Genomic DNA, 19,855 nt, shown 5'->3' with positions numbered 1-19,855 from the left:
AATATTGCTCAGTATGTTTTAACAAAATATTTATACTTTAAAAGATATATAAGATATCTCGAAAATTCACTCATAATTCGTGTCCTAGATTTCGACCCCTACCGAGCTTCCATACTGGGCACTTCCGGAAAATATCCTGACCCAGGTGCACAATGGCAACATGTCCTCTATCTATGGTAAAAATTTCAGCGCTCTAGCTTAAACCGTTCTTGAGTTCTGCCACAGACAAGAAAGCACTCTAAATTTCGATTAAAGGGGCGATAACTTCCGACCGGAAGTGAATTTCAAAAAAATGAGAAAAACGAATCAGGTTTAGGTAAAGACACATCTTTCCTGAAAATTTCAAGTAAATCGATCGAGTCATCTCCGAGAAGTCTTCTGCACAAAAATTGTAAGAAAAAAAGGGAAGAATAATAAAAGTGAAAAAGAAACAATAGAATAATACAGGGTTTCCGCTGAAGACGGAAGACCCTAATAATAATAATAATAATAATAAAGGTAAAAAAGAAACCGAGAAATAATAAGGGTCTTCCGCTGAAGACGGAAGACCCTAATAAAAGTGAAAAAGAAACAATAGAATAATAGAAGGGTCTTCCGTTGGAGACGGAAGACCCTAATAATAAGAAACAGAGTAAAAACAATATGTTCCCAAACTCCGTTTGGGGAACATAATAATAAGAAACAGAGTAAAAACAATATGTTCCCCAACTTCGTTTGGGGAACATAACTAAACGGTAACCAAGAATAATGCAAATAGCATTATGACGACTTTGATAATTGTGACGTCATTTTTATTATGACGTCAAACAATTGAAAAACTAAATATTTATGTCTCAATATAAACTCCATTTCTTCTGGTTATTTTTACAAAGAGAGCTCGTCTAAGTATTTATAATTTCTAAACTATAAGTATTTGATAAAGATTTAAAAAAAAAAAAAAAGAAAGAAAAAAAAACCTACCTCTCCTCCTTTTACTTCCATTTTCCACACCAAAAATTCTAGACTGAATTTTCGCTGTGTGCACAAACACTGTGTCCACAACAAATGTCAACTAAAATCTGATTATGACGTTATTAGCTTTGTGACGTCAGTTGGACTATGATGCCATCCGCATTTGTACGAGAGAGAGAGAGAGAGAGCGCTTGCATTATTCTTTATCATGTTTCATAATGTTTTGTCGCCTTGTGTAAATCAAAGTATTCCATCAAGTTTTCCCCTTTTCCATGTTAATCAACCAGGCGGGTAAAATGAAGTTATGCACAAAAAATCCAAAATTATACATGTTATACATTTTGATTTATAATCATTATGTCAAATTTGATACTTGTAAATTTAGACAAGTTAAAATTGGCAGAATGTAATACATGTATTGGTAGAACTTTTGTGGCAATTTTCTATAGCTATATAGATTTCTTAAATTGTAAATGAAATATTAAATATCCCGCGTTGTCCAGAGCAAGTACAACATTTTAATTGATCGTGAATGTTTCACAGTGTGATACATGTAGTAATGTTTGCTAAGAACAAGAAAAAAAAGCCAGTAGATCAAGTGGTGCAGTGTACGTCTAGTTATTGAATTGAATTTTTTTTCTTTTTCTCTTCTTTTAAATAATTATATTTTTTCATTCATTTATTTTATTAAGATAAAAAATATCATACACAGGTTTGGTTGGATTTTTTTAATTTAATCAGCACAAAAATTTTAGAGGTAATAAAACTAATATCAGGGACTTAAATATACTATAGTATATGGTTATATCAACTTCGTACTTTGGTTCACAAGTTATGCCTTGAAGGCAACATTTAAGACCTCATGACATTTAAAGAATGCTGGATCCTCCACTATAAATCCCTTAACCTTTCCGGAACTTTTTTTTTTACTTTTATACACACCGGATGTAAATATTGCATTACTTCCCTTACTGAGAGTAGCACGTGTGGATGATTTCATTCCTGTCAAAATGGGTAAAGCTGCAAAATCAAAACGAAAGGGAGAGAATAAGGTTAAAATGATGGTTGTTCCGTGGAGAGACAAGTAATTAGTATTTGATTTATCTATGTTTGATATTTTTTGTTTGTGTATACGACTGCAAATGAACGTTTTATTTATCATATTTATGCACAACACACTTGACGCACTAGCACATGGACAGCGGATAGAGCGTATTTCGAAAGTTTTCTCTTAAATATAAATACATACAGGCAGGAAAAAAATTCCAAAAAGCTTGCACAGAATTCAAATTCATAAATCTACCACTTTATAAGAAAATTTTCTGAACAATCAATTTGTTTCTTTCAGAGAAGAATTTCGGCAAGTGTATGCTGGTGTATTTTCTGAGGATCTAGAGCCCAAGCAGAGAGCAATGGCGAAGATGACTACATGGCAAAGCAGGTATATATATAAAATATAAAACTGCATATCTGAAGGCCACTTTTCTGAAATTAGTGAATGTTTCTGGATTTATTTCACTGTTTACTGTAGTAAAATTGGGTGATTTCTCCAGTGTTTTCCCTTTATTTCAAAATAAAAGGTTAGAGATCAGTTGTAACAGGCTATGGGCTGAGGTTTATGAATAAAATCTCTGTGGACCTTGCATCAAACTTTTATTTAAAGCGGCATTTTTGTTAATCAAAGCAGTCAATTTGGCCGATAGCCGGTTCTTAGGGAAAACACTTTTTACTATGGATAATGTCGCCTACCTTAGTATAAGGTGATGACAAACACCCAGGTTTACATTGTGGGTAAACACAGGTAACTTACAACAAGGAAAACGTGGTGAAGGGTTTGACTGGTAAAACTTGACTGCATGATGAGGGAAACGTGCCAGCACAGATGGATGGCTATGAGGTTAGGTGAATAGTCATAGTGGACATGTTTACATATACAATTTCACTACAATACACTGTATTTGAAAATTTTTCTGATCATTTGTTCATAACGTATTCTTTTTACTTATTGCTCAATAACAATACATGTCCAAGTCATGCAAGAAGTGTTAAAGGGGCATAGACACAGTTTCAGGTAAAAAATTTCCATTTTTTTTTCCATTTTATCAAATATTTAAGAATGGTCTTTCTAATGATCATCAAAAAGTTGAACTTTTAGTTGTTGAGATAAAAGGCAGATATAGAGCTCCAAATTTTTGTTACGTAAACAGGGCCCATTTCATGTTTTTGTTTATATAGATTAATATTCTAATATATGTCATTCAAAGCAGCTAATTTCAATACGCCAGTTTCGAGATTGTAACTCTCCTACGATAGAGGCACAAAAAGTATCCATTTCAGCATGGAGGTGGGACAGGTTGTTTCTGTATACAAACGTGCATAAATAAATGAACGATATTTATGGCTTTTAAAATTTATTAAATGTTATAAAAAGATAATGATTTTAAGCAGTGATGCATTTGATGATTTTATCAAGTTCAACTATGCATATTTACAAATCTGCTTTGAATTATAGGTACTTGAAAACGAAAGAAACGTCGTTGTCTTAATAAAAAGGAACCGATTTTCTTGATTGTACAAACTAAAAAAAAAGTTTGTGAGTTTTTTGAAGTTATAATAAGGAAAAGAATCAATGTGTCATTAAGATCACCTACGTACAATGATCATGATCCCCTTGAGTTTTAGAGATAAAGAAGTTTGACTTGACTTTTTCCATGGGTTTCACTGTATCTTTCAGGTAGTAAAGTTTCATAGTCTGATGGATTGGTTAATTGTCATGAAAGCCTCACTTCAAAGTGACAGTCAATTTCATGAAAAAAAATATCAAATTTGAATATTCAGTGTTCTACTGTAAACACATGGTAAATCTGGAAATTTCTACGTCGATTTTATTTTGCAAATCTGGGTCAAAATACTGTAGATTAATTTTTACGTTTCAAAATTTTGCGAATGACCACTACTTTGTTTTCATTTTCTTATTGTTGAATTATTTTTAAGAAAAATATTTTTGCAAATGCACTGAACTTGCAAATTTGCTAAAAATTTATCTACAGCAAAAATTTCCAGATTAACGGTATGGAACGAATCGTACTAGGGCATCCATACCATAGTCAAATCAAGCAGAAAAAATAGAGATTGCTGAAACTTCTTGCTGTTCAAGTTTGGCATGTATAAGTCATTTTCATAATACTTATTTATTTTTACAGGGCGCTTAATAAATTGCCAATTGCTATTGAAAGTACCATGGCATTGTGTAGAGCATGCATCTCTCATCAGCTTGCCATGCAAGAAGGAACTGTCCACGAAAATCACTTAAAGCTGGTGTATGAATACAGCATGGGTATTATTAGGTCAGTAGTCAAATTGAGAAATTTTTTTTTTTTTAAATTCCCAAATGTCAAGTAATTTGTAACTCATTTTTAAGGACATTTTGGAAAAATATCAAATTGATTTACATTTTTATACTTTTGACTGGAGAAAATTATGTATCATTTCATTTTTTTAGTAGATACATAAAGTTAAATTTATAATTAAAATTAAACAGAAAATATTTCTCCCCAAATGCAATCCAGAGACAATATCTTTTACATCTGAGATGTAAGTCATCTCCTGCAGTAAAACTTACCCCCGGTAACTGTTTTGAATTTGTTTTTCTTATTTTAGATTTGTAAACAACATAACAGAACTAGGGCAGACTGGGAGAGTTAGAATGGCAGTCCACACTATAGCTGGAAATGTATGTAGGAATGATATATAAAACATCAGACTATATTCTTTAATTTGAATGCAAAAATCATCTCCTAAAGTTTCAAGTTGATAGTATCTACCCTAAGTTCACGATGTTACATTCATATTATCTTTCAAGTTTGCTGTCTAAGAAACATAAAATTTCACTACAGTCTTTTAAACATGTTAAACACACTGAATATTTTATGCACTTGACTTGAGACTGTATCTTTACCTTTGATAGTTTGGTATCCCTAACTGGATCGTGGAGATGAGACACAGTGCCACACATAGAACCATGCCTTCCCTGTCAGAGCTTACTGCCGGCACAGACTGGGTGTTAGAGTGGCTCAAGGTACAGGGCATAATTAACAACAAAATGTCTTAATCATGGAATTTCCATACAGTAATGGCATTTTCTTGCATGCATTCTGAAAACCCGTATAGTAAAGGGTTTTAGAGTATTACTTGATCTTTCGGTCTCAAATAGCTATGGAAGTGGTACTATAGCTGGCTATTTTTACTGGTGAAAATTTTATTTTTGAATCATTTATATTTGTACTAATGTTTTTAAAAAAATTTGTGGGGGTATGTGGTGGATTTTGATATTTAAATATTTTTTTTCAAAATCACATATTTTCAAGGGGTTAAATTTTCTTGGTTTGAGGAAAATATATTAGTTCGTGGGGATTTGATTTCGTGGTTGAAGAATTGTTCAGTAGAAATATATGTGAAAAATTGCATTTCCTGTTGGCAGTAAATTTGTTGGTCTCTTAATTGTAACCTTGAAAACCACGAAAATTAGTGATTTCACAGAGAGCAAAGAATTGGTCATAATGAAATTTTAAATTTTTTATACAATATATATACGAAATTCAAATATGCAAATGAATAATATACTGAATCCAGGGCAAAATTGCCTTGTCAAGCAGATACACAAATACCTTTAAAATATTTTTTGTGTGTACATGTAATCATGATTCATTGGGAACTCTTTTAATTTGCAGTGCCTTTGTTTTAAATTAAATCACTATCATAATGTAATTAATTTCTATTTTTACGATTCTTGCATATAGGATTGATGATGTTTTTATTAATGTAAATGTTTTCCAATCTATTATTGCTCATTAAACCTTGTTTGGAGTTTGATTTTTTCATACACATTCTTCATTTCATTTTCTCGTACAGGAGGATTTCTGGGATGCACAGTTAAAAATCATGGAGACCATCAAACCTAAAAAATCATTTGATTTGGAAGAAGACAGGGAATTTGTGGACAACATTATCAAAAAATACATGGCAGATACTCTCAAAGTAAGATCATTTTTCAGGAGGGGTAACTCTTACACGTAATTTAGACTCAATGTAATGCAGACATTTAACAGATTTGCATCCCTTTGATCAGTTTGTGGTGAATAATGATATGTAAGTCTCATTACTGATGGAAAATACTTGTAATTAATCAAGCAAGTTTGACAAGATTAAAATTTGTACAATAATTAAATGTAATTTGAAGAGGGAGGTTCAAAATACTAAAAATATTATTGCAGATAAAGTAAATTAATATCAATTATTTTGATCCCTCAACTTGAATGCTTATTAAGGTCTGTAATTTATGTAAGTTTAAAGGGACCTATTATATGTTTATGCCTTAAACTAATGAGTAAGGAAAATAATGAACCTGGGTAGCGCCAGGTTCCAGAGTTTAGTCTCTGAGTAATTTGTGCAAGGGCACAGAGTTGTCCCCACGGTGACCCGCTCACTCCCGCGGGATGCCTGGGTAGTTGTGATCTGCCTGTCCGAAAAATTCAATTTAATGTCAGTGAAACATGAAACAAAGATGATTCATTTCCATGTACATGAAAACTGAAATATTTTTAAAGAAATAGCACTTGTCTGCAGGTATTTATATTTTCCATATCACTTTTAATTACCAGGCTGCTAAAATTGCTTTTTTATTTAAAACAATGTTGACAAAGGAATATAATTTTTTTAGGCCATCAGAACAGGAGATAAAAGTGTCAATTGTTACAGTGATTTACTCAGACTACTAGAGCGACATAAGTAAGTTTGCCTCATATAGGCATAAATATTAAGAAGACCTATTCTCACTCAGTTCAGTAGTAAAGGAGTCCATATTTTCTATGTCATTTATAACTCTCTTTTGAGCAAAATATTAAGTTTTACATACAATGGATTGTTCCTGAGTGTTTACATTTAAACTTACATGGTATGTATATGTACCTTAAATCAGGAGTAAACTTTAATTTTTGAAATGTTATGTTGCTTAAGTTATTTTATGAATTTTTCAGGTCCAGGATGCTGTGTTGCATATTCAAGAACGGTCACTTCATACCAACTAATGCACAATTAAAGAGTTAAACATTAAACAAAAGGGGCAAGTTTTCAACCTGTTTTGTAATTGTCGAAATATAAGGTTGGGGTTCTCATTATTTTAAGAACTACCAACTTCTGTATTTTTTACACAATTGTCAACATGCAAAAGTTGTTGAAATTTAATGAGATTATTCATTCTAATTACAGAGCTGATGAGTTCACCCCAATATAAAGATACTGACATCTTGGGGCGACTGTGGGGCCCGTTACTGAACATCTTACACAGAATGAAATTGACCTCTGCCCTGGTACAGTTGATGGTTACCATGGTGACCGACACAGAAAACTTCCAGAATTTCTTTTTGTGTAGTTGGTTACAAAGGATCATCAGTTCTAACTCCATGAGCGGAAATTATGAAGAACGTGAGATTAAGGTCATAATAAAAATATTCCTAGATTCTCCTCCCCGCCTGCCCCGATTTTTTCCCCGCCTCAATTTTTTTTATTTCTGTTTTTCTTCGTCTCAATTCGGATCGGGATTGGTATTCAACTACCACTCAACTTTCATTTTAAATCCCACAAATGTCGGCATGATTTTGACAGCTGAAAAGATGGTAATTGCTGTAATACATATTAAATAAGGGTCATTGATTGTGAAAGATTGGTGATTATGTGAATCTTAGATAACTGGACCTCTACTATGACTTTTATTTAGGTATTATAGATAAATCTGCACTGATTGGCCCGGGTTCAATAAAAAATCTGCAAAATGGAAAAATAAAAAATATAAAATAAAAGTCGCCCGCCCGCCTCGATTTTTAAAAAAATTCGGATAAGAATCTAGGAATTTTTTTATTTAGGCCTAATATTGACATATTCAGTGTTCACAATCATAATATTATTTTAAGATTTCTTTTATACAAATATTAAGCTGATTAAATCTAGCACTAAAAATAAATATGATTTCAAAAAAGAGACATTTTTTGATGGGAGATACCATGGAATTTGTATATCAATAGGAAAACGGTCACAGTCTCAGGGGCAAAAAATTCAAAATACTCAGATTTCGAGGACTATAAGCAACTGAAAATTCTAATGTTTTGTAATGCATTACAATACTTCTATTTGAAATTGGTAAAATTTCACTGTACAAGAGCTACTAGGAAATTAGTGAGACATTTAGCCTAACTTAAGTGAAGGAGGAGGTGAATTCATGAATTTTTTTAAACGAACATAATCATCATTAAGCCCGGATGATATTATAAACTCATACATGTATGTCTATTTACCTGGAGCACTCCACAGAGATGCTAATCCAACACAGCTTTATTGTTACTTAAGCATGTTTTTTTTTCTTAAATTGAAATGATTGGAAAACATTAACTCTTCTTTTTTTGTCATTGTATGTTAACGTTATAAGAATGAAGTCAGAAAAAAATTCCTTCCATTCCTAAAATTACTTCAGTCTGGAAAAAATCATTCAATCATGACAATTTTCAAAATCCTATATGATACACTTTACCATGGCACTGTGTTTGAATTATTAGTCCCGTGGTCTGCACAGGAGTTTCCTAAGCTCCTCACAAGATTTAATGTATACCAGCTATTCGTCCTTTACATCAAAATTCATTTTGGACATATAATGATATTTCTGTTGCCTAATGAAATACTTTGCCATGAAACTGGCATTTTAATTAAGATTGTTTAACTTGCACAAAATAAAATTGAAATGATAGAAATAATTTATCAACTTAATCTGGGTACTCCAGGATTGAACATGATTTTTTACTGTACCAGGTACTCCTACCATAACAATTAATATACTATTTATTGAAAAAAAAATTAGAGTAGAAAGAAAAATAAATAAAATGTCTTTTTAATTTCATAACAGCCCTTATATTTGCAAAAATGAGATTCTCTTAAATTCAAAATAAGTACTAACTCTAAATAAAACACTTTTTGTGAATTTAGGAAATCTGAAAGCAAGCAAAAGGAAGCTTTATAAATACAGGCGACACATTCCTCATAGACTACTCCTGGAAAAACTACTGCGACAGCCCAGCATCTACACACAAGTCATCATCAAACTGTAAGTCATGTCAACACCCAAGTATCTACACACAAGTCATCATCAAACTGTAAGTCATGTCAACACCCAAGTATCTACACACAGGTTATCATCAAACATAAAGTCATGTAAACATCCTACTGTCTAAACACAAGCAAAATCAAAGAATTGTGGTTCTCCGCTTTCGTTGTCTTTGGGGGTAATGTCAAATATGAAGGCCTATCATATGTCATTTAAAATTATCACCAAAGTTGAATTTTTTAAGAAATAACTTCAATCTTGAAGGCCAAAGTCAAGGAGTCAGAAATTATAGCATGCTTGGAAATATCTTGTCACAGGTACTGCACATGTCAAATATGAAAGCACTATCTCTTCTCAATCAAAAGTTAAATGGAACAAGATGCATTTGAAAAACACTTATGACCCCATATCGCAACAAAGCAAAGATAAAATTTTTCTTAAGTGCAAATTAAATATATTGGTACCCAAATTTTAAAAAGTAAGTCAAACTCCAAGGTCAAGGTGAAATGGTCAAAGTTCTTGGTATCCAATGAAAGGTCTTCTCACAAGGATGATTTATGTGAAGTATGAAAGCCCTAGCCCTTACCATTCAAAAGTAATGGCCAAGGTAAAAGTTTGTAAAAAGTAGGTCAAACTCCAAGGTCAAGGTCAAAGTTGTTGATATCCAATGAAAGGTCTTGTCACAAGGAATAAATATGTAAAGTATGAAAGCCCTTACCCTTCAAAAATTATGGTCAAGGTTTTTTTTAAAGTAGGTCAAACTCAAAGGTCAAGGTCAGAAGGTCAAATATCTTGTTATCCAATGAAAGGTCTTGTCACAAGGAATAAATATGTTAAGTATGAAAGCTCTAGCCCTTACTGTTTAAAACTTATGGCCAAGGTTTAAGTTTTTAAAAAGAAGGTCAAACTCCAATGTAAAGGTCAAAGGGTCTTTGTGCTTGATACCCAATGAAAGGTTTTGTCACAAGGATTACATATGTGAATATGAAAGCCCTAGACCTTACCGTTTTAAAGTTATGGCCACAGTTAAAGTATTTTCATAAGTACAGAAATCTCCAAGGTCAAGGTCAAAATATCAAAGTTGCTGATATCCAATAAAGGTCTTGCCACAAAGAATACATATGTGAAATATAAAAGTCCTAGTATCTACCACTCAAAAGTGTTACAGCCAAAGGAAAAATTTAAATATTTTGTGATAAAGTGTGTCAAACTCCAAGTCAAGGTCAAAAGGTCAAATTGGTGGTACGCAAAGAAAGGTCTTATCACAAGGAATACACATATGAAATATGAAAGTCATAGCTCCACTAAATCAAAAGTTATGGGCAAGGTTAAAGTTTTTGTGACAGACGGACAGCTAGACAACTGACAGACGACGAATGAGATTTAATGTCCCCTCGCTTTTGCAAATGCGGGGTACAATAAGTCAAGTCAACACCCCGGTAACTATACACAAGTCATCATAAAATTGTAAGTCATGTCAACACCCCAGTATCTACACACACGTCATGTCAACACCCTAGTATCTACACATAAGTCATGTCAACAACCCAGTATCTACACACAAGTCATCATCAAACTGTAAGTCATGACAACACCCCAGTATCTAAAACAAGTCATGTCAACACCCCAGTATCTACACATAAGTCATCTCAACACCCCAGTATCTACACATAATTCATGTCAACACCCCAGCATCTACACATAAGTCATGTCAGCAACCCAAGATCTACACACAAGTCATGTCAACAACCCAGTATCTACACACAAGTCATGTCAACACCCCAGTATCTACACATAAGTCATGTCAACAACCCAGTATCTACACACAAGTCATCATCAAACTGTAAGTCATGTCAACAACCCAGTATCTACACACAAGTCATCATCAAACTGTAAGTCATGTCAACAACCCAGTATCTACACACAAGTCATGTCAACAACCCAGTATCTACACACAAGTCATCATCAAACTGTAAGTCATGTCAACAACCCAGTATCTACACACAAGTCATGTCAACACCCCAGTATCTACACACAAGTCATCATCAAACTGTGAGTCATGTCAGCATCCCAGTATCTACACACAAGTCATCATCAAACTGTAAGTCATGTCAACAACCCAGTATCTACACACAAGTCATGTCAACACCCCAGTATCTACACACAAGTCATGTCAACACTGCAGTATCTACACATAAGTCATGTCAACAACCCAGTATCTACACACAAGTCATGTCAACAACCCAGTATCTACACACAAGTCATCATCAAACTGTAAGTCATGTCAACAACCCAGTATCTACACACAAGTCATCATCAAACTGTAAGTCATGTCAACAACCCAGTATCTACACACAAGTCATGTCAATGCCCAAGTATCTACACACAAGTCATGTCAATGCCCAAGTATCTACACACAAGTCATCATTAAACTGTGAGTCATGTCAGCATCCCAGTATCTACACATAGGATGTAATCTATAGGGTTATTGAACTTATATTGGTGAATATACAAGTTGGCTGTTCAAATGCACAAGCTTCCGAGTGCATTTGAACAGCTAGGAGCGTATGTAATATTCACCAATATAAGTTCAATAACTCCTTTATTATATAGTTTAAACATTTCCACATAATGTACAATAATTATTCAAGCTAAACAAAAAAGCAAATTGATGATTTTTTAATATTGGTATTCAAATTATCGTCTGTCCTGTAAGCGTTCAATATCGCATCATTCGGATGACCCTACCGAGCGATATGATTTGCTTATTTAGGTTTTAATGGGTCTAATACCTACTAATTTTTAGCTCTACTGGTAAGAGACCAGAAGAGCTTATGCGATAGTAAGGTGTCTGCCTGTCTGTCTGTCTAGCTGTCCTTCTTTCTTTAAACAATTTTTCAAAACGCTACTCCTCCTACAGTTTTGGTCTGATTTTAATATAACTTGGCACACAAGTAGACTACACTAAGATACATAAAATAGTGCTTCAATTTTTGATTTCGATGAACAGTGTTAACGTTGCCATGGTTACTAAAAATAGAATTTTCTGTGAAATTCCTTTAAAACACTACTTCTTCTACAGTTTTGGTCTGATTTCAATATTACTTGGCACACAGGTAGACTACACTAAGATACATAAGATTGTGCATCAGTTTTTGATTTTGATGAACAATGTTGCCATGGTTAGTAAAAATAGAATTTTCTGTGAAATTCCTTTAAAATGCTACTCCTCCTACAGTTTTGATATAATTTCTATATAACTTGGAACACAAGTAGACTACACTAAGATACACAAAATAATGCATCGGTTTTTGATTTCGATGAACGGTGTTGCCATGGTTACTAAAGATAGAATTTTCTGTGAAATTCCTTTAAAACGTCACTCCTTCTACAGTTTTGGTCTGATGGAAATGGCTTCTTTTCTCATCCTTTGTTATAAGTACAAACCAGTAATTTTTTTGTTTACAACAGGTATTCGGAATGTTTTAGGCATACTCGTGACATACATGTTAATTCCTAATACAAAGTCATTGCTCAATAAAATGTCAAGATATTGAATGCTAAAATTCCCTAGATTTTCGGTAGTATTTTATTAGAGACTATTTATGAGCTATATAATAAACAAGAAAAATTGAACTTAAATTTAGTCAAATAATTTGGATATCAGCACTTGCCTCCTGCTGTGTCTGCAAGCTGTGGGGTCAGACTTGTTTCTCAATTATCAAATATTTAAGTTTATGTAAGTTGAAATATCATCATAGCAAATCTTTCCATGGTCTCTTGATACATGTATTTGTTTTATTTAAGCTGTCCTATAACCAAAGTTCTGAACTCTCTCTTCAAAATCAAGAAAGCATATGCAAGCTACAAGACCTACATTTGTTTTAATGAAAATTTTCACTATTGTTCCAGATTACTCCCCCTACAAACTCCAGCCATTACCCCAGCAACCAAGAAGAAAATTTACAAAATTTTAGATGTCGTTTGTGGAAAATCTTCACAGAATGATTTATTAAGTGAAAATGCAACACCAATTCATTCCATTATAGGTAGGTCCATTGTCCAACAACATAATGTGTATTTTGCTTGAAAACTAAAATAATTTGATATTGAATATTATTAGATATACATGTATATAGTTACTTATTACAAATTACCTGTACAAATTTGTATTTGCTAGTTTATCACATGTGATGTTATTTTATATTAGATGTTGACAAGTCTGTGATAGGCTCTGAGGGTGAGGAGAGTTTAGCCCCGAGCGGAGATTTTCAGCATCAGGCCCAGCGGTTTAATCAGTCTCCCTGGACCAGAGATCAAGGTATCCTCAGAACACTGTAAAAATACTTTTTTCCACTAGGTCAGTTATCCATGGAATCACAATATCTGTTCAATCCACTGATAGAAAATAATGCAGATTTCATGGCTTTTCACTGTATGTTTTAAATGCACTGTAACTACATCGGCCTAGCTGATAAATATTTGCCAAAACTGGTTATCAAGTACATAGCTTGAATTAGTACCATGAAGAGAAATGTTTGTATACGTTACCAAGACTATGGAAAAAGGCAGATGTTTTAAAAAATTTCAAGCTTGGTAGATGGTTAAGTGAAAATACATGTACTTAGCTATGAAATTATTTCCACCCCTGACACAGATTTACCAGTCTGTCTGTCTGTCTGTTGTAGATATCCTGAACTGGGAGCACAGGATTCCCCTGGGGTCTCTGGATATGGTCCAAGGGCAGATAACTCCCATCTCTGGTGATGAATCTCAGGAGGAGAATCCAGATGAGGAAGATTTTCCAGATAAAGATGACTTATATCCTGATCCTTATGGTGTGAAATTGTAAGGTCATGCTTATTTTAGATAAAGATTACCTGTATAACATTAATATAAGAAGTATGTGATTTTACATGGTCTGCCAAGTGTGTAGTTATTCAGCTTTATAGTTTAATATCAGCAGAGAGGATATTTGCTTACTGAATACATGTGTATCTTTCTATACAAATACATATCCAATCTGATGTTTAATTATCTAGGTACACTCAAAAATGTTTTAGAAAAAATTCCTGGAAAGATTCTTTATGTTATTTTTATTTCTCCAATTCAATTGATTTTATGCACATTTTTATTATTTTAAAGCTTTTTTATACATTTCAGCAAGCAATACATTGAAACATCAAATGAGGAGGAGAATGGTCTTCAAAATAAAAGCAAGATATGGACGGATGAAGAAATCAGCATAATTAAACAAACAATGGACCTGATTTAGACTTTGTCAAATTCAGAAATGTTTAATTTTCTGAGTGTCATTCCAATGATGCAAAAGTGTTCCTATAACTGTTTAATGCCTGCCTGCTAGCAGAGGGTCTGTGCCATTTTATTTTCCAGGTTTTATTATCTTTGTTTATAATAATGATAACATGACATGAAAATTGTCCATAAAAAATTGTTCAGATGTTAAAATCATGTTGTTAAGAGTCTTTATTACTTTTTTTCATCATTTATATGACATATCTTTACTCTCTAGTTGTTCCTCTCAATATATGTATGTAGGAATCCAAAGTGCAATGGTCTGCACCCTACCCTGTTGTTCTGACACACCTGGTCCACAGTCCGATGGTGCCAAAAAACAAATGACGTTTGTAATGTCATAGTACCCCTGCACAAAATTGTGATCCTGCACCAATATAAATAAATACAATCAAATATCATATGCAAAGATTCACCCTAATTTCTCAGATAGGTGTGAAACTAGCCCTAATCAACTGAAAAGTGTGTAACAACTATAACCTAGAAAATCTTGGGTAGTTGCAAGCCTAACCATAATTATCTAATTAGTTGAATTGTGTGCAAGGACTAAACTTAAAATTCTTGGGTTGTTAATTCAATATGCTATTCTAGTGCCTAAGTACTATACCTAGCCAGTCAAGTGGTGACTGTGAGCTAGTGGGTGCAAAATCAGTAAAATTGTATGCCAGGATGAATACCAAAGAACTATATGCAGTATATTGCATATGTTTGCCCCCACAAAAGTCAAATTTTGAAAACTTCCTGAAATGTGCTGAATTCAATAAATTGTACGAGAAATATAAGTTAACAGAAAATATTATAGTTCCAGAGCAGTGTATTCACAATTTCTGTTTTTATGACGTCACAAACAAGTCCGATTTTATATCCTTTTTCAGAAAGAGGACAAAATGGACAAAATTTTAACAATTTAAGCTTTAAAATTTATAGAGCGCATGTGTGTTCAGGAACAATATTGACATATTTCATTGATATTATCATTCTACACATTATATCAAAATATTTATCCTGAACACACATGCGCTCGGTGACTTTTATTTAAAATATCGACGAAATATGTACATTTTTCTGCAAAATTCATAAAAAAAACTGAAATTACGTCATATTTGTGACGTCATTACGTACATATGACGTCATTACTTATGAAATTATTCAGTGCTTTGAAGTCAGCATATACTCCCCTGTTTAAGGACTTAATTAAATATTACTCCATCAAAGTTTGATTTTGGGGGGCAAATGTTGGTTAATACCGCATATAGTTCTTTATGTCTTTTGAATGCAGGACAGTGATGTATAGGATTGACATCGGAATATTTTGAGCTCAGAAACATTGATTGTTTCTCTACACGTTCAGACCTTAGCCTGTCAGACTATCACACTTTAGTGCAGCATGTCGTGGGAAAGAGCCATACTGTATTTGGCATCAGTATTGACATCAAACCAATGTCAGTGATTGGCCTGGATCATTGGACTTAAGCGAGACCATTGGACTTTGGAGTCTTACATATAAATTACGAAGTGTCATACAAAAAACTTCAAAAATAGGATTGTGGATTAAAAGCTGAAGTCATAACATATAATTCTCATTCTGTTTGTAATACAGGTTACATTGTAGCTACATTGTATAAGTGACCATCATAATCTCAAACACATAGCATTGAGGGGGGGGGGGGGGGGGGGGGGGGGGTTTTTTCCACACAACTCTTCACTATTGAAAATGTAACTTGAAAGGCTTGTGCCCCCTCCCCACACACATCCATTTTGTTGCACATTTTCAATGTTTCAAATAAAAATAATGTATAAAAATGTAATGAAAATTTCGCCCCCCCCCCCCTCTGCACGAAATGGATTTACAGATGTGATAGTCTGTATTGTCTTTTACTTTATTTCGAGTTCACTTGGATATATCAAGTTGAAATATAAATGAAAGTACCCGTAATTTATTATTAATTGACAAAACTTCATCAGTATACATCTAAATGTTTATTTGAAGGCAATAGCAAGTTTTCCTTTTTCTTCCCAGGTTGAAATATTTGAATAAATTCTGTGTAATAAGTATATAAAAACAAGTCTTCTTAGTTAAGGAGCACAGTTTGTTCCAATCGGAATTCCGACAAATTGCTGGAAGACTGGACCCGAAAGATTACATAAATATCTTGAGAACAGCTACAGAGTGCTTTTCTGTAGAAATTATTTTTAACAAAGTAATTTGGAAATGATCAATAAAAATTGAAAGATATAGCAAAATACATATAATTATTAATCGAAATATCTTGCGCATCAAATAAGTTTTGAGAATTGCATCAGCTTTCGTTTTCATTTAGCTGCCCAGTCAAACTCTGTCAAAACATACCAGTACATGTAATTTCTACACGTTTTAGCAGAACAGCGCGAAAGCAAGCATGTTGAATCAAATTACCGATGTATATATAGTCATGACTTCTGTTTTTTTGCTGCTATATATTGATGATTAGTTGTATTTAAGTATCCGTAGTCTTTGATGGATAAGAAAATCGTGATTAGTACGGGATTTGATTTAGCTGCCCAGTCAAACTCTGTCAAAACATACCAGTACATGTAATTTCTACACGTTTTAGCAGAACAGCGCGAAAGTAAGCATGTAATCAAATTACCGATGTATATATAGTCATGACTTCTGTTTTTTGCTGCTATATATTGATGATTAGTTGTATTTAAGTATCCGTAGTCTTTGATGGATAAGAAAATCGTGATTAGTACGGGATTTGATTGAAGCCCCGGAGAATACAGTCGTGACTTTTACTAGACATGTGGCTGCTTCTGTCGTGATCCTGAGCTCACGTTATTAACGTCATGTCTGTTAAACTTTTAATTAATACTGATAATGAAACGTTTATAGATGTCATGAATTCGAACTCGACACGGAAGATGTAGAATGCAACTTACTCATTAGACCTAGGCTGATGCTTAAAGTACTATTTTATAAGTTAAAGATAAAAATTAAGAACCATTTAAAAGCTAGAATGGATACAGTTTTCTATATTTAAAAAAAAGTTACCACACACATCTCAATTATTAATTAAAAGCATTTAAGACAAAAGAGAAATACAATGTATGGAGTTAAATCAGTTTTCTTAAAACTTATGGTACTACATGTGTATAATACAATTTAAACACAGGCGAAGGAACCTGTGTGTGTGATGGGGGGGGGGGAGTGGGGGGGGGGTTCAGACCCTTTTTGAAAATATACACATATATAATCTCCCTTCTCTCGACGGATAATTAAAAAATCGTGAAAAGCATTTGCACGTGTTCTATTGCAGTATGGTACAATGACAAAAAAGGATTGAACTTTTAATATCTATGCCACTACGAAATGTGTTATGAAATTCAGATCTTGCAGTTTACGTGATGTTGCGATAAGGAAGTCGTCTAGATCGTGCAGCTTTAAACAATCGCCAGCCCAGATTAAATTGTTCCCTGTAAATTATTAAAGTTCTGCTTCACGATTCCCGATGAAGAATTCTCGAAATAAACTAAAGAATAACATTCAGATTTTTTCAGGATGTGTTTTTAATAAATTTTTGTTTGAAAAAAATAATTTTAAGCATTTAGTTACATGTACTTTACTGTATATGTATCCGTTTAGACACAAATGTTTCATTTCTGCAAATAATCAACTGTTGTTGATTCCACAGGTGCTCGGGGACAGGATTGTCTCTACCCACTGACCCACCCCACCCCCTTTTCAATATGAAATCCCACTGGGGAAGTGCATGTCCTCCGGACAAGACTGTATATACCGAGGACCCATATGTCGCAGTGGATGTCAAACAAAAAAGTCCCTCGCTGCTCAAAAGCCTCTTCAATCAGGAGTCTATTTGAGTGAAAAATTCTCGAGGTGACGCTAAGCAAACAAACAAAAGGCCCTTTTTCTGGCCTGTCCTACATATCATATACTCCCATGTGTAATGGTTTGAACTGTGTCAACTTTCTTGAACGAGCTTAGAAGAAGACTCTTAAATTTTTAAGATTATCTTTCGAAAGAGGTCACGGTTCAGTAGAAGAAACTTGAGCCTCCTTCACTTAAACAACAGAATGCTTTCTTTAGTTGTTAGTACGGGAATGAATGTCGCAGCTGTTGCAGAAAAAAAAATAACCCGCGTAAGAAAGATATCTTATTGTTTGTATTTATATCTGTTTAAATAATCATTTAAAGTAGGATTAAAAAGATTAATTGTTGTATTATTGATACGTAGGTCTTAGTACGTTTCATTGATAGAACAGCCACTGATCAAAAAATCTGTACAGGTGATATGCCTAGGGTTGTTCTTGACTGATTAACGCAATGGGTTTTCTTAAGAAATAAAGGAGAAAATATTCAGTGGATGTAAATAGATGAGAATGCTTAGCTTTGTGGCTTGTGTTGAATGTGGCCCAGTGGTTCTTGAAAAGAAGGGTGGGGAAATTTCAAAGATAGATGAAAGACGCATATCAGACAACATTTATCAAAGAAGCTCACTTGGGCATTTGGCTCAGGTGAGCTAAAAACTAAAAATAAGATGTTCATGGGCCACATCGTTCACCTGAGCACATTAGCTAGGAAAAAGCACAAATCAGTTTAGTATTGAAATGTTTACTGGGGGTTGGGACGGGGGTTTAAATTTTATACTACTTGGGGATGCCTCCAAACCAGTAAAGCATATAACTCTGTTGTTCTTGAGAATAATTATAAAGTCGTCCTTTCTTTATATTTCTTTGTAAAAAAAAAAAAAAACGATCCCCCATTGTTGCCCCACCCTACCCCCAGGGGTCATGATTTAAAAAAACTTGAATCTACACTACCAGATGGTTCCGTATAATTATCACCAATCATGACTTTGTTGTTCTTGAGAAGAAGACTGTTAAAGATTTCTTTTTCTATATATTTCTATGTAAAACTTGACCCCCCATTATGACCCCATGCTACCCCTGGGGATCATGATTTGAACAAACTTGAATCCACACTGCCTGAGAATGATTCAACTTTGAGTTTCATCTTTCCTGGCCCAGTGGTTCTCAAGATTTTTTCAAGATGCCGGTAATTTTTCACTAATTTGTAATTATCTTCCCTTGGAAGAGGGTGTGTGGCCCTTCATTTGAACAAACTTGAATCCCCCACACCTAAGGATACTTTGTGGTAAGTTTGGCTAAAACTAGCCCCTTGGTTCTTGAGAAGAAGTCAATAAAGTGAAAAGTTCACAGACACCAGACAAAATGTGATCAGAAAAGCTCACTTTAGCCTTCGGATCAGGTGAGCTTAAAAAATAAAACAAGATAGGAAAACAGTAAAACCCTTTTTTACGTGACTAAGGAAATCTCTGGGTATTTGAACTTTGCGTTTTATGACAAAGATCAGATTAATAATATTGTGCAAAATCTCTTTGATTTAAAAACGGTTCTCGTTTTTTGAGATTTCCATAT

General features: G+C 33.7%; 1 non-coding gene and 1 pseudogene across 1 annotated transcript; both read left to right on the top strand.

Moving 5' to 3' along the window:
* The first annotated feature begins 1,904 nt into the window (after positions 1-1,904).
* Positions 1,905-14,525, top strand: LOC134261755 (uncharacterized; annotated as a pseudogene).
* Positions 6,321-6,472, top strand: LOC134261756 (U12 minor spliceosomal RNA). Its single transcript, XR_009990881.1, has one exon. It is a non-coding gene; the product is annotated as a U12 minor spliceosomal RNA (small nuclear RNA).
* Positions 14,526-19,855: the final 5,330 nt, after the last annotated feature.

This window comes from Saccostrea cucullata, unplaced genomic scaffold (assembly GCF_032062105.1).
Source record: "Saccostrea cucullata isolate Sc308-1 unplaced genomic scaffold, CSIRO_AGI_Scuc_v1 ctg11820, whole genome shotgun sequence".
NCBI lineage: Eukaryota > Metazoa > Mollusca > Bivalvia > Ostreida > Ostreidae > Saccostrea > Saccostrea cuccullata.
Note: the sequence above shows the minus strand (reverse complement) of the source record. Positions and strands in the feature narration are given on the sequence as shown.